Below are 13,448 nucleotides of genomic sequence, written 5' to 3'. Positions count from 1 at the left end.
AAATGAGATGTAACTTCAAGGAAAGTAAAGTTAATCTAAGTATAAGAAAGTAAAACTATGCTAATAATGAAAGATTAAGGTAAGATGATTGCGAGAAAAACAAATGCTAAGATATAATGAGAATGTAAGAGTGCAAAGAAAAATCTAATGCTAGAAACAAAGATGTATTAGAGAGGTGTGTGTGAGATGTGTTGTGTGTGACGAGAGGGCCTCCTTTTAAAGAGAAAAGGATGATAAATACTAAGAGACAAAATCTACGATAGAGAATAAATCTTAGTTGATCTGTGTGCATGCATCTCTTAAGAGGAAAAATCAATAGAAATGTTTAAGAGGCAAAATAATGAGTGGTTGAGATTAAAAGGGAAAAATAAGAAAAAGTCAAAGATTCCACCTTCATGGAGCAAAGAAAAGAATTTAAAATGATTGAAAGGGAAAAAAGAAGAAGAGGCAGCTACCATGAAAAAGGTGATTGTGCACATGATTAGAGATAAGAAAAAAATAATTTTACTTTAATAGGGATGAAGAAGAGGATTTATATTAAACTAAATTTAGTCCAAATAGTCACCTTGGAAAAATGATTGAAGTGAAGACAAAATAAATTATGCTTTAACTAAGCTTAAGAAAAAGATTAAAGAATAAATTAATTCAAATAAGTCCACCTTAAAAAATGTAGTTGAAGATAAAACAAAATTAAAGGAACTTTAATTAAGATGGAGAATAATACAAAATATTTGAATTACAATAAATTTAATCCAAGTGGGGGAATTCTCTCTTCTTTATATGTATTTTATTTTTTATTTTTTAGGAAAGTGATTTTCAGGTGCACATAGATTAAGGGGATTTTTTATATAATTAAAAGGGAGCATGTTATTTTAATTAAATAAAACTTAACATAAGGTGGTCAAACCATAGAATAAAATCAAATAAATGATTAATTGATGATTTTATATTATATTAAGATCATTTGCATATCGGGTGCTTCTAAAGAGCAACAATTAAAACTTATTCAAGCTCCTTACAAGCAATCACACTAGAAACAACAATTGGAAGACCAAGAGTCACAAACTAGACTCCACTTTTTACAATGAGACTAATACAACCAATAGAAGACCAAGATTCACAACTTAGAATTCCACAAAGAATTCCCTCTTCGGATTTGAACCAGGCTGTCCACAATGTGAACTCATTTCTTCAACCAACTAAGCTAAACCCCTTGGCTGATTAATTGATGATTTGATCAAGGAAAAATGATTAAATATAGTAATTTAAGATTGATTAAACATAACATATAGTCTAGAATAGAGATTTAAAATGTTGAAAGGGGGGCTTATAGTTTACTAGATCATTTTCGGGTGATTGCATTTGCTCCTATTTGACTAGTGAGCAATTTAGGAAAAATGAAGTCAAAGAATGATGATGTTGAGTTGATTGGGAGAGATTTGACTCCAAACCTAATTGAATGAAGTAGAGAGAGATAGATGATCCCGAATGCACAGTTGATAAGTAGTAGAATTGAACATTAGGAAAGAAATAGATAAGACAATATCAACACCCATGATGATAAGATGAGAAATAATATGTCCAGACAATATAAACACCCATAGCATAATAAAAATACTAATTTTTACAATATAGATAGATAGATAGATAGATAAATAGATCAAGAGTCTATCCTAGGTGAAGTAGTAAACAAATAAATAGTAGAATCAATTTGCTACTAGATTGTTCTTTCCTCCTTGGCATTGAAATAAAAACAAGGTAGAGGAGATATAGAAATGATATATATATGATCAAATTAAGATAAGATAAGGTCCATGATAATAGATAAGATATTCAAAGAGAGAAGAACCAAAGTTTGACCAGCAAGCGTTGAGAATTTGCCCCAATTTGACTACATTTGATTAGAAAGATAATCGTGAGAATTAGACAAAAACAAGAATAAAGGTGATGAAATGAGAGAGAGAAGATGAAGAGGTGGAAATAATGAAACAAATAATTTCCTCAAAAGATGTGATGGTTAAGCCTCATAAACTTGATCAACTACATAGAAGAAGAAAGAACTTAAACACAATTTTGACAAGAAAGATAAAGTCAAACTTCAATTTTCAATCCCAAAAATGGATCTAGGATCTCGAAATTAGGTTAGGGTACAATATTTGTAGAAATATGAGATGTTTTAACTTTTTATAGGTCAAAATGATATGTAAGGATCCCAAAAGGGTAGATAAATAGGATGATATGATTAACCCCTTTTGATGACAGGAAAAGAAAGAACATAATGAGAGAAAGATATGAGATATGATGAAGACATGATCAAGAAGAATAAAGGATATGAACACAATCGACTGACATGTCCATGAAAGATGAAGGAGAATCTCTCTAAACTCATGAAAACTAAACTAAAATGAAACCCTAAAGATGCAAACCAATATGAAAATGAAAAAGTATAACTTTGCATGGGTCAATTATGTAGGTCCTTACTATTACATTGAGCTAGAATGTGAGAACCTAGAATAAGAATCAAAGACATGAAGTTCAAGATGACTTGTTGGTAGATTCTCTAAGTTTAATATTGCAAGATTACACCTGTGCCAAGGCATAAAGGCCAAGTTAACCATGATTGTGATCTTGCATGAGAAAACACAATGTAACACAAAAGGATGATGCCCTAAATATTCTAAGTGTCCAAGGGGGTCAAAGAAAGAGACACTTACAATCATCGGAGCTACACTCATAAGCAGAAGACAAAAGAAAACATGCCCCATGCTCCATGCCCCTAGTCCTCTAGTTCAATGATATCCAAGAGAGACTAAGGAAGGAACACTCATAAAAAATAACACAAGTAATACACAAATAAAATTTCAAGCGTATCTTAGTCAATTTTAGTGTAAGAATGATGTGAAAGGGAAAATGAAAGAGAAATTTTTGACTCTTTAGGACTCATGTTTGCAAGTGATAAATATCATGACCCAAGAATAACAACAAGGTGTAAGCTCAAAGACACTAAGTGTCAACGAAAGTGTTGATAAACACTATTTGTGTGGTATCCCCGAAGCCTAAAACATGTGATTCATACCCCCTAGACCTAGAAAAAGACCCTAGGAAATAAGTATTTAACATGGAGTTAAATAGCTAGGTGTTAGGCTTGCAAACTAATTAATAGAGGTGCATAGACCTCAAGCAGTGTCTGTGTCTAGGTTTTCAACACTTGGAATAGTTTTTTTTGTAGGACTTTTTTTTGTATTTTTGTATTATATTTGATTGTTTGGGTGATACAACAAAGGATCTATTTCTTTTTTTTAACTAAGATGGTCAAATTTTCAGGACATTTTATGAATTTTAGAATTTTTTCAAGACCTTAAGATATTTACAAATCTGTAAACAATAGAGAGTCATGTGTAGAACTTCTTAAGTGAAGGTTATTGATAGGTTTAGGGAGTCTTTCTCCCTCATGTGTAGAAATATTATATGCACCAAACCCAAAAGCAATAGTAATGATATATGGGCCCAACTAATTGGGTTCAAATTTTCCCTTTTGAGCTTTATTTTGTTGATTCCTGGAATTCTCTCATAAGACTAAGTCTCCAACCTCGAACTATCTAGGGAGAACCTTCTTGTTATAGCTTTGAGACGTTATTTTTGATAAAACCTCATGTGATCAAACAAAACTTTTATTCATTCATCCAAAAGTTTTAGTTCATGTAAGCACATGACTCTATAATCCTCATTTGTCACAAGACCTCTTAGAGCCACCCTAAGTAAAGGAATCTCAACCTATACGGGTAAAACAACCTCAAAACCATATACAAGTGAAATAGGCATGACTCTTCCAGGTGTGTGAATACTAGTCTTGTATTCCCAAAGTGTACGATTAATCTGTAAGTGCCAAACTCTTCTTGATTTGTTGATAATTCTATGCAAGATTTTGAGAAGAGTCTTATTGGAAGCGTTAGTCTAGCCATTAACTTGAGGGTAATAGATTGAAGACTAGTTTTGTTTGATCTTAATTTTATTAAAAAGTTGTTTAAGTTCCTTATTCTTGAAATGTCCTACATTATCAGTAACTATAGAGGAGATCACACAAAATTGACAAATGAAATAATTTAGGATGAATAAAGAGACTTGCTTCCCAATAGTAACAGACAAAGGCACAACCTTGACCCAATTTGTGAAATAATCATTAGCAGTAATTATGAACTTGTGATCACTAGATAAATTAAAATGAATCTGACCCACTAAATCATCAACACATTACTAAAAAAGCCAATGTGTAATCGAAGGTATGAGCTCCTGTTGATGACCATGTATAAGGTTTCTGTACCATCTTAGATTAGAAACACTCCAAACTAATGAAGGTTTAGCACCTATTTAATGCAATATCATCAATCCCCTTGCACCTTTTCCTCCTTCCCTTTTTTTTCCTTCCTCCTAGTTTGAATTGGGGTAAAACCTAATAGATCGTCTTTAAAGCTCTTATTTATATGGCATTAAGCTCATGGTAGGATCTATTTCCCTAGTTCCTTTCTTCCATTCATCTATCCACTTGGAATCTACTCTTCACACTAAAATGACTATATCTTAGAATTTGTGCTTGATTTTAGGGATCTAGGACCTATTTTGGGATCCTAAAGGTTATGGGCTATGGTAGTTAGGAGCGTACAACACCCTAATCTACCAGGATTGCAGTGCACCCATGATGAGCTAATAAGGGATGTAGTGCACCCTTGATTGGGGCCTATTTTGGGTCCTCTGTGTGTATCCCATGTCTAATTAGTTTCAAGGTGCAAAAATTTAGGCAGGTCGAGCTACAAAAGTAAGCTATATTGAGCCCTTTATAAACCCTTCCATTTGCTCCATCTCACATCCATGAATCATATCAAGCATCCATCAAATTCAAGTTCAAGATCCCTCACTTTCAATCCCTCAAGTTCTCAAGCATTATTCAAGCATTCAAGTTATCTCTCCATTGAAGATCAAGGATTCATGTATTCAAGCTATTGAAGGAGTTTGTGCAAGATCTAGCATTTCAACATTCAAAATCTCCCTTCATACATTCAAGATCCTTTGTTACATCTTCTACATCCATCCTCTCAAGATCTATATTAATTCATATGGAGAATTTCAAGCACATGAATACATGAAGGTTTTGGTTTCACTTTTATTTTCTTTCTGGGGATTTAAAATTGACTTAAGGCTATTTCATCTATATACATGATTACATTCCAAATTAAAGAGAATACTCATAGATTTACAATTCGTCTATGTTAAAGTTATCAATACTACTTGTTATCATTCTATTTTTATTTCAATTCAAGGTTAATTCCTAAACTAGGGTACTAATGAGGAAAATCTCCCTAACAACCAACAAAAAAATATTTTATTTTGTAGGTTTTGTATCTTAGATTGATGAACATGTTGCAGATTTGAATACCCTTTTCATTATTTATCAAAACTATGAATTCATAATCAACTTCACATACTGCCATTAGGGGCACACTGTACCCTTGGTGATCCATTTTCCCTTGAAGATCTAGTTCATGTTAGAATATTTAGAATAATTAGGGAAGGGGGTGAATTAGTTATCCAAGGTCTAGATGTACCAATTGAACAAACAAATAGTTAAACAACTTGAGGTCTTATCATTCCATGGCTTAGTCTCTACTACAAACTTTTAGTAACATTAGCTAGTTGTCTACTATTCTAAAATAACAAACTTATAGAATGTAAACATTAATTAGTAAAACATCATAATAATGTCCACAAATGTTTGACACTAGGATTTAATGTGCAAACCCAATTTGGGAAAAAACCCCTAGAAACATGTCACCAATTTTCACTCTTCTAAAGTGAGCCTTGTTAGGAGGCAACCTTGTTAAAGGTTACAATACACACTATTAAATGTGACCTTCTCAAAGGATTTAATCGCCCTATTAGGAGTGACCTTGTTAGAGGACTCTAGAACATTTCATTAGAATGTCACATGGTCTAAGGATTTACATGACTATTAGGTCCTTATGATTGTTAGGTCAACCTTGATTAAAGGATTTCAAATATTGTTTACAATGGTTAAAAATTTTACTTAGGGAGAAGTCACCCAAGATCAAGGAACCCAGGCACAAGCACAACAATAGATCAACAAGGTATGATCAAAATAACAATATCCAAAATTGATTTATTGTCATTCAATTCAATGTGAAAGTACACTAGGAGTGTTTGTACATATTTATAGGAACATATATATTACGTCGAGAGTAATCATTCTTGAGGCAAATATTTTTATTTAATTCAAAGTTATTTTAATCGAAATTGGGATTTATGAAAATTAAAATATGCGCCTTGAGAATGATTACTCTTGGCGTTATATATATATAATCTAGTGGCAATTGCGGTTCAATAGGAAAAACATTTGCTTTTTATTTATATTTTGATAAGGATATTATAAAATTGTTAATTAATTTTTAATTAGAGTTGTATAAAGTTACTATAAAATTATGCTTTAAAACATTTTTAAAAAATTTAATATATGGAGTTTAATTTAGATAATAAAATAATTTTATTTTTGGGATATTGTAATGTAAAATGTTATACTCAAACATAGATATATGATTAGGGACAAAGTTACCATTATAGTTAATGTTAACCTTAGGGATAGAATTAGGGTTAGGGTTACCATTAGGGTTAGGTTTGGAATCAAGGTTAGGGTTTGAGTTATGTTTAAGGTTAGGGTTAGAGTTATGGTTATGGTTATTGTTGTTAAGGTTTGGATTAGAGTTATGTTTGTGGTTAAGGTTAGGCTAAGAGTTATGGTCATGGTTAAGGTTAGGGTTAGAGCTATGGTATGGTTAGGGTTGGGGTTATAGTAAGGCTAAGGTTAGGGCTTGAGTCAGGTTAAGGTTAGAGTCAGGGTTGGGATTTAAGTCAGGATTAAAGATAGGGTTAGGGTTGGGGTTTGAGGCCAATTATGATAGAGTTAGATTTAGGGTTAAAGTTAGGGGTAGAGTTATGTTTATGGTTAAGGTTAGGATTAGAGTTATGCTCATGGTTAAGGTTAGGGTTAGAGTTATGGTTATAGTTAGGGTTAGGTTTAAGGTTATTGTAGGGCTAGGGTCAAGGTTAGGGTTAGGGTTTGAGTCAGGGTTAAGGTTAGATTTAGGATTAGGGTTAGGGTTTGAGTCAGGATTAAAGTTAGGGTTAGAGTCCAATTATGGTAGAGTTAGATTTAGGTTAGAGTTAGGGATAAAGTTATGTTTATGGTTAAGGTTAGGGTTAGAGTTGTGCTCATGGTGAAGGTTAGGGTTAGAGTAAGGTTTAGGGTAAGGGTTAGGGTTATAGTAGGGCTACAGTTAGGGTTAGGGTTAGGGTTTGAGTTGGAGTTAAGGTTAGAGTTATAGTAGGGCTAAAGTTAGGGTTAAGGTTAGGGTTTGAGTTGGAGTTAAGGTTAGAGTTATGGCTAGGGTTAGGTTTTGAGCTAGGATTAAAGTTAGGGTTAGGGTTATGGTTAGAGTCCAAATGTGGTAGAGTTAGATTTAGGGTTAGAGTTAGGGATAGATTAATGATTATGGTTAAGGTTAGTGTTAAGGTTAGGGTTAGGGCTAGAGTTAGAGCTAAGGTCAGGGTTAAGGTTAGAATTAGGGTTAGGGTAAGGGTTAGTGTTAGAGTTAGAGTTAGGGTTAGCATTAGGACTAAAATTAGGGTGAGGGATAGGGTTTGAATTGGAGTTAGGGTTAGATTAAGGGTTGTTGTTAGGGTTAGGTTTATAATTAGAGCTAGTGCTAGGATCAGGGTTAGAGTTATAGTTGGGGTTAGAGTAAGGGTTAGGGTTAGGGTTAGGTTTAGAATTAGAGTTAGAGTTAGGGTTAGGGTTAGGTTTAGAATAAGGGTTACAAATATAGTTAGGATTAGAGTTAGAGATAGGGTTAGGGTAAAGGTAAGAATTAGGGCGAGAATTAGAATTAGGGTTACAAAAATAGTTAGGGTTAGGGTTAGGGTTAGAATAAGAGTTAGGGTTAGAGTTAGAGTTAGCATTAGAGTTAGAATAAGGGTTAGAGTTAGAGTTAGGGTTAGAATTAGGGTTAGAGTTAAGGTTAGGGTTAGTGTTAAGGTTAGGGTTAGCATTAGGGTTAGGGTTACAATTAGAGTTAGAGTTAAAATTAGAGGTAGTGTTAGTGTTAGTGTTAGTATAAGAGTTAGAGTTAGAATTAGAGTTAGAGTTAGGATTAGAATTAGGGTTAAGGTTAAGGTTAGGGTTAGGGTTAGAATTAGAGTTAGGGTTAGGGTTCAAGTTAGAGTTAGAGATAAAGTTGGGGTTAGGGTTAGGGTTAAAGTTACCTTGTTAGATTTAGGGTTAGGGTTGGGATTAAGATTAGAATTAGAGTTAGAGTTATATATAGTGTTAGGGTTAGGATTAGGGGTAGGTTTATAGTCATATGACTATCTCTTTCCTTATCTCGCTCTCTCTCTCTCTCTCTCTCTCTCTCTCTCTCTCCATAAAACATGTCTATATAAGAAACATAAAATAAGCTCCCTCTTGTCTATAGATATGCGCACTCTCTCTCTCTCTCTCTCTCTCTCTCTCTAAACCCCCTAATCTATCTCTCTCTAGATACACCATCATATGACTATCTCTTTCCTTATCTCTATTATCTATCTCTCTCTCCATAAAACATGTCTATATAAGAAACATAATATGAGCTCCCTCTTGTCTATAGATATGCTCTCTCTCTCTCTCTCTCTCTCTCTCTCTCTCTCTCTCTCTCTCTCTCTCTCTCTCTCTCACTTATAAAAAAATAATATGTTATTTCTAGTTACTAGTACATACAAGGTTATGTAAGATATATAATTTACTAAATTAATATGTTATTTCTAGTTACTAGTACATACAAGGTTATGTAAGATATATAATTTACTAAATGATTAGAATAATCATATACAGAGTTAAAGAGTTAGGATCCAAGGTTTACATTTGTATGACACTCAATGTTATGATTAGGGTTAATAAGTGGTTAAATATTACACTGAAATAAGGGACATGGTTAAGGGAAGTATGAGATTTAAGTGTAGTGTTGGAGTATTTGGAGTACGACTATGGTCAAATTTGGGATACATGTTATACAAATGAATCGAATTGTGGAAAAAAAATAATTCATGAAAGTGAAATTATAAGTCTCAACACAATAATATAGATGATGTAAAAAGTGTGAAATAATATATACGAATCAATTTTATGGAAATTATTTCTCCATGATGATGTCAGAACATTATATATTGTTGAATTTTTAATAGTGCTAATGCAATTTTTATTGCAATGATTAAGAATTGTAATCAATAAATATGCCTATGATTAAAGACATCTATTTAGATTTATGATTTTTTTTCTTAATTAACATATTTAGCAGCCACATCCATTTAAAGAAATGTTTTGTACAACAATAAATTTGTTTTGTCTTGTTCTCTTCTTTATGAAAGTTGTATAGATTGGGGAAACAAAACTGTCAATACAACTAATTAGAACTAAAATTCTGAAATCGGAGACCAGAAAAAACTATATACAAAAAAAAATCTCTGTAATGGTGTAAATACATGTCATGTTTTTCAATGATTAAGATTCTTTTGCAACCTTTATTTGAACAATGATTGTGAAAGACTTCTTTCATCATTGAGGGAAACCCATCCACTTTTGTAGATGTGTCACACGTGAATTTTTATGCATATTTTATATGCATTACTTCCATTTCCTCAACATAGTCTACTGGAAATATTGCATTCTCCACAACTTTAATTATAGTTGTGCATGTCTCTTTAATTATTTGTAGGCATTTGTCAAACTCAGTCTCAAAGAAATCATGTGAGGTCATTGAAGTAGTCAGGCTAGTATCAGATAATGTTTGATTCTCTGTTCGAGGCATCCATAACTCAAATAGTAACCTACAAAATTATAAAAACACCATCAACATACAAAAATAATTAGAATGAAAAACTATTAATAGTTAACATAAATTCTTTCAAATGAACAATGTTCAAAATAACATAAATAAAAATCAAAACTATTTCAAATAAAATAGTTAGATTGTAATGTTTGAAATATGGTGGCATTGCCTTCCACTTTTCAAACATTACAAATATAAATATTAATAAAAATCTATATATATTATGAAAAATATTTAAATAAAACACATACATAATCTAATTAAATAATGATAAAATATAAACTAAATATATGATTCGTTTATTTTAAATTAATCATTAACTTTAATAATATATAAATTTTATTGATAAAGTGACCTTGCTATCCACATTAATGATAAAATTTAATTATGAAACATAAAAAATATAAATAGTTTGAAACATGCAAATATAAAACTATTATGAAACATACAAATCTAAAACATGCAAACTAAAAGCATTTTGAAATATGCAAATCTAAAATTAATATGAAACATAGAAATGTAAAATTAAATTGAAACATGCACATTAAATAAATCTGCAAATGAAATGTATTATCAAATATCTATATCAAATAGATTTTGAATCAATTTGAATTCTGAATCTAAATCAAACATACAAGGCTAAACTATATGAAACTTATTGAAATTGAAATCCAAATCAAAGGATAATATTATAACTAATTTTGAAACTAAATCTACATTTGAATCTAAATACATAACTAAATCTGAATCTAAATGCAAAACTAAAATTAAAATTAAAAATTAAAATAGAAATCTCACATGCAAAAAATTACTCCAAAACTTTAATCTACTCTTCAAAAACTCTAATCTACTCTAATCTCTTCAAAAACATAAAATGAAAATGACTTGTGAGAGGCTCCCCATATCCCCTAATGGACGTCTCTTCACATTCCACGAATTTATTTCAAATTCCCTCACTCCCCACAAAAAAAATGCATGAATGTGCATGCACAATTATATTTGACAAAAAAAATCATATTGAAACACTATTTCGGCCCTATTTTTTGGGGCCTTATCTTTTTGGACATATTTTTTGGTCCCTATTTTTTCAAGTCTATTATTTCGGCCTCCATTTGGCTTCCTATTATTTTGGCCAACTATTATTTTGGGAATTTTTTTTTAATTTTATGATTTAATAATTTAATATTTAATTTAGAAGTTTGTAACTGCTCCCTTTTCTTTTTTATTAACAACAAATCTTGGCATATTCTTGTGTTGGGCATTTGTGTTGCCATTGTATAGAATGCCTCTCAGCATAAATATATGTTTCTATAGGCTAAAACATTGCATCTCTTTTGGGTGTAATTGCATGTCTAAAATAACTAGTTGAATCAAGAATATCTAGAAAAAAATGTTTTGAAGCTTGGTTCATGTTGAACTAGGGTACTGCTTAAATTTACACAAAAAACTTACATTTGAATTGAAGATGTCAAATACTACAAAAGAAAGATAGTAAGATTATACCAACTACAATGAACTATCACAAGAAAAAGAATGAAATGTTTTCTAACAACTCATGTTTCAACTAATCTAGTCAAAGGATTAAATACTTTTCAATAATCTGTGTGCTAACTAATCAAGATGAGATTTAATTGTATTTTCTGCAATATATGAAACTTATTTTCACCTAATTTGAATGTGTACAAAAAAATGATTTTAAATGATAGGCCAGAATGTAAGGTTGTCATCCTTAGAAGTTAGACCCATCTTCCAAGTTGACTATTTAGAAATGAATGGAAAAACACTGAAGTGTACCAATCCTCAAACATGGACTCACAATTCATTTTGTTTCATTCTTTGTTGTGTATTTTTCAGCTCACCTTTTCCTTTGTTTTATTGTTGCTCAAATTTTGATAAACGATTTGGTGAACTCTTCTTCATTTCTAATTCCTCTTTCTTTGCTTTTATCCATGTTCCATTTTGCATTTATAAATCACTTATTTTGTCATCGTGGTGAATCTGCACATTCATTTTCATGATTCCATTACACCTCTTTGTTGGAAGCTTAATTAATGGCATATTGGATATAGCCATATTTTAAGTTGTTTTCTTTGTCCTTTGTAGTTCCCTTGGACACCACCAAATTTTTGGTGATCTTCAAATTGCATTCTTTAGTTTGTAAGTATTGTGCCCTTATCATTTTTACCTTGTTCTTTTATTGGTATCGTGTTAAAGTGTTGGATTAGACCTTTGAAAGGAGAGTTTCATTACTCATCTTTGAATTCACCATGGCATCTCTCTTACAAATAAACTCATTTCTAAAGCACGAGATTGCATTCAATCACCAAAACCACACTATTATTAGCTAAGAAATTACTGATGAAAATATCAAATCATTTGCCTTGCAAGGCTGAGTTGAATTGCAAAAAGCAATAAGAGTAACAGTCTACTTGTTTGTTTCCTTAAATTGGTGGGTTTTTTTGGTTAAATTTTGACTACGATAGCTTTACTTTTTTGCAAATCAGTTTCACACAATCCACTTTCTCCAATAAGCTCTCACTCTTTGGCTATCACATTCTTCTTCTCTCCTAGATGCTTATTCCTCACAATCAAGGCTCCAAAGTTTACATCTTTAAATGTGTCACACTATAGGGATGAAACCAACTCCAAGAGGATTATCATGGTCATTCTTCTAGGCCTCCATTATTCTCTTGTCCTGCTATCTCATCCCTCTGACACATATTTTCTTTGCTAGTCCCTTTCTTGCCATTTACCTAACCTAACAAAAGAGTTTAGCCTTTCAAATATTTCTTCTTATAAGCAAAGGCCTTCTTAAGTAAGAAAAAGTGTTCCAAGAAAGGAGAGTGATCATTGGAAAGTAACAAACAAAATAAACTATAACATTAATAAGTCATAAGGAAAACAAAATCAAAGGATTGTAAACTTGAGTCTCTTTCAGTTATCCAATCAACAACAAACTAAGATATATAGTGATCAGGTGGAGTGGTCTAGGATCCCTCGTTATCAATGCAGTGTTGCGTGATGAAACAGATTCCAACTTCTATTTATCTAGAATTGGATTTCCAATAAAAGGGTAAATTTCTTAAATGTTGACAAGAAAAACTTGCAGTGAATGTCATAAATTTGCAAAACAAGAGACCACTTCCATGGAAAGAGAATTTGTGTATTGTTGTCTTATTGTTACATCCCGATTTTTGACCTAATTTAAAATATAATTGTTAAAGTTCACATGAAGTTAGTTGACAGTCAAATTTGTTATAATCCTACGAAATGGTAAGATGGTTAGTCGCTATAATGCGAAGATAACATGTTAGTTGATTATTTATCACAAATTCATAGAATTAAAAAGGTGGTTAGCCATTATGATTATTTAAGATTAAATAACTTGATTGGTAATATGATTTAACTACGTAGAATTTCCTTATAGGAAGCATGTCAAAGAGGTGGAAGCATTGTCAGAAAAGAATTAGGCATAGGAGCATCATCATCACTGGCCAAATAGGTTGAGGACCTAGTGATCTG

This window comes from Cupressus sempervirens, chromosome 3 (assembly GCF_028749045.1).
Source record: "Cupressus sempervirens isolate cs-2001-9-10 chromosome 3, ASM2874904v1, whole genome shotgun sequence".
Lineage (NCBI taxonomy): Eukaryota > Viridiplantae > Streptophyta > Pinopsida > Cupressales > Cupressaceae > Cupressus > Cupressus sempervirens.
This window is presented reverse-complemented; position numbering follows the sequence as displayed.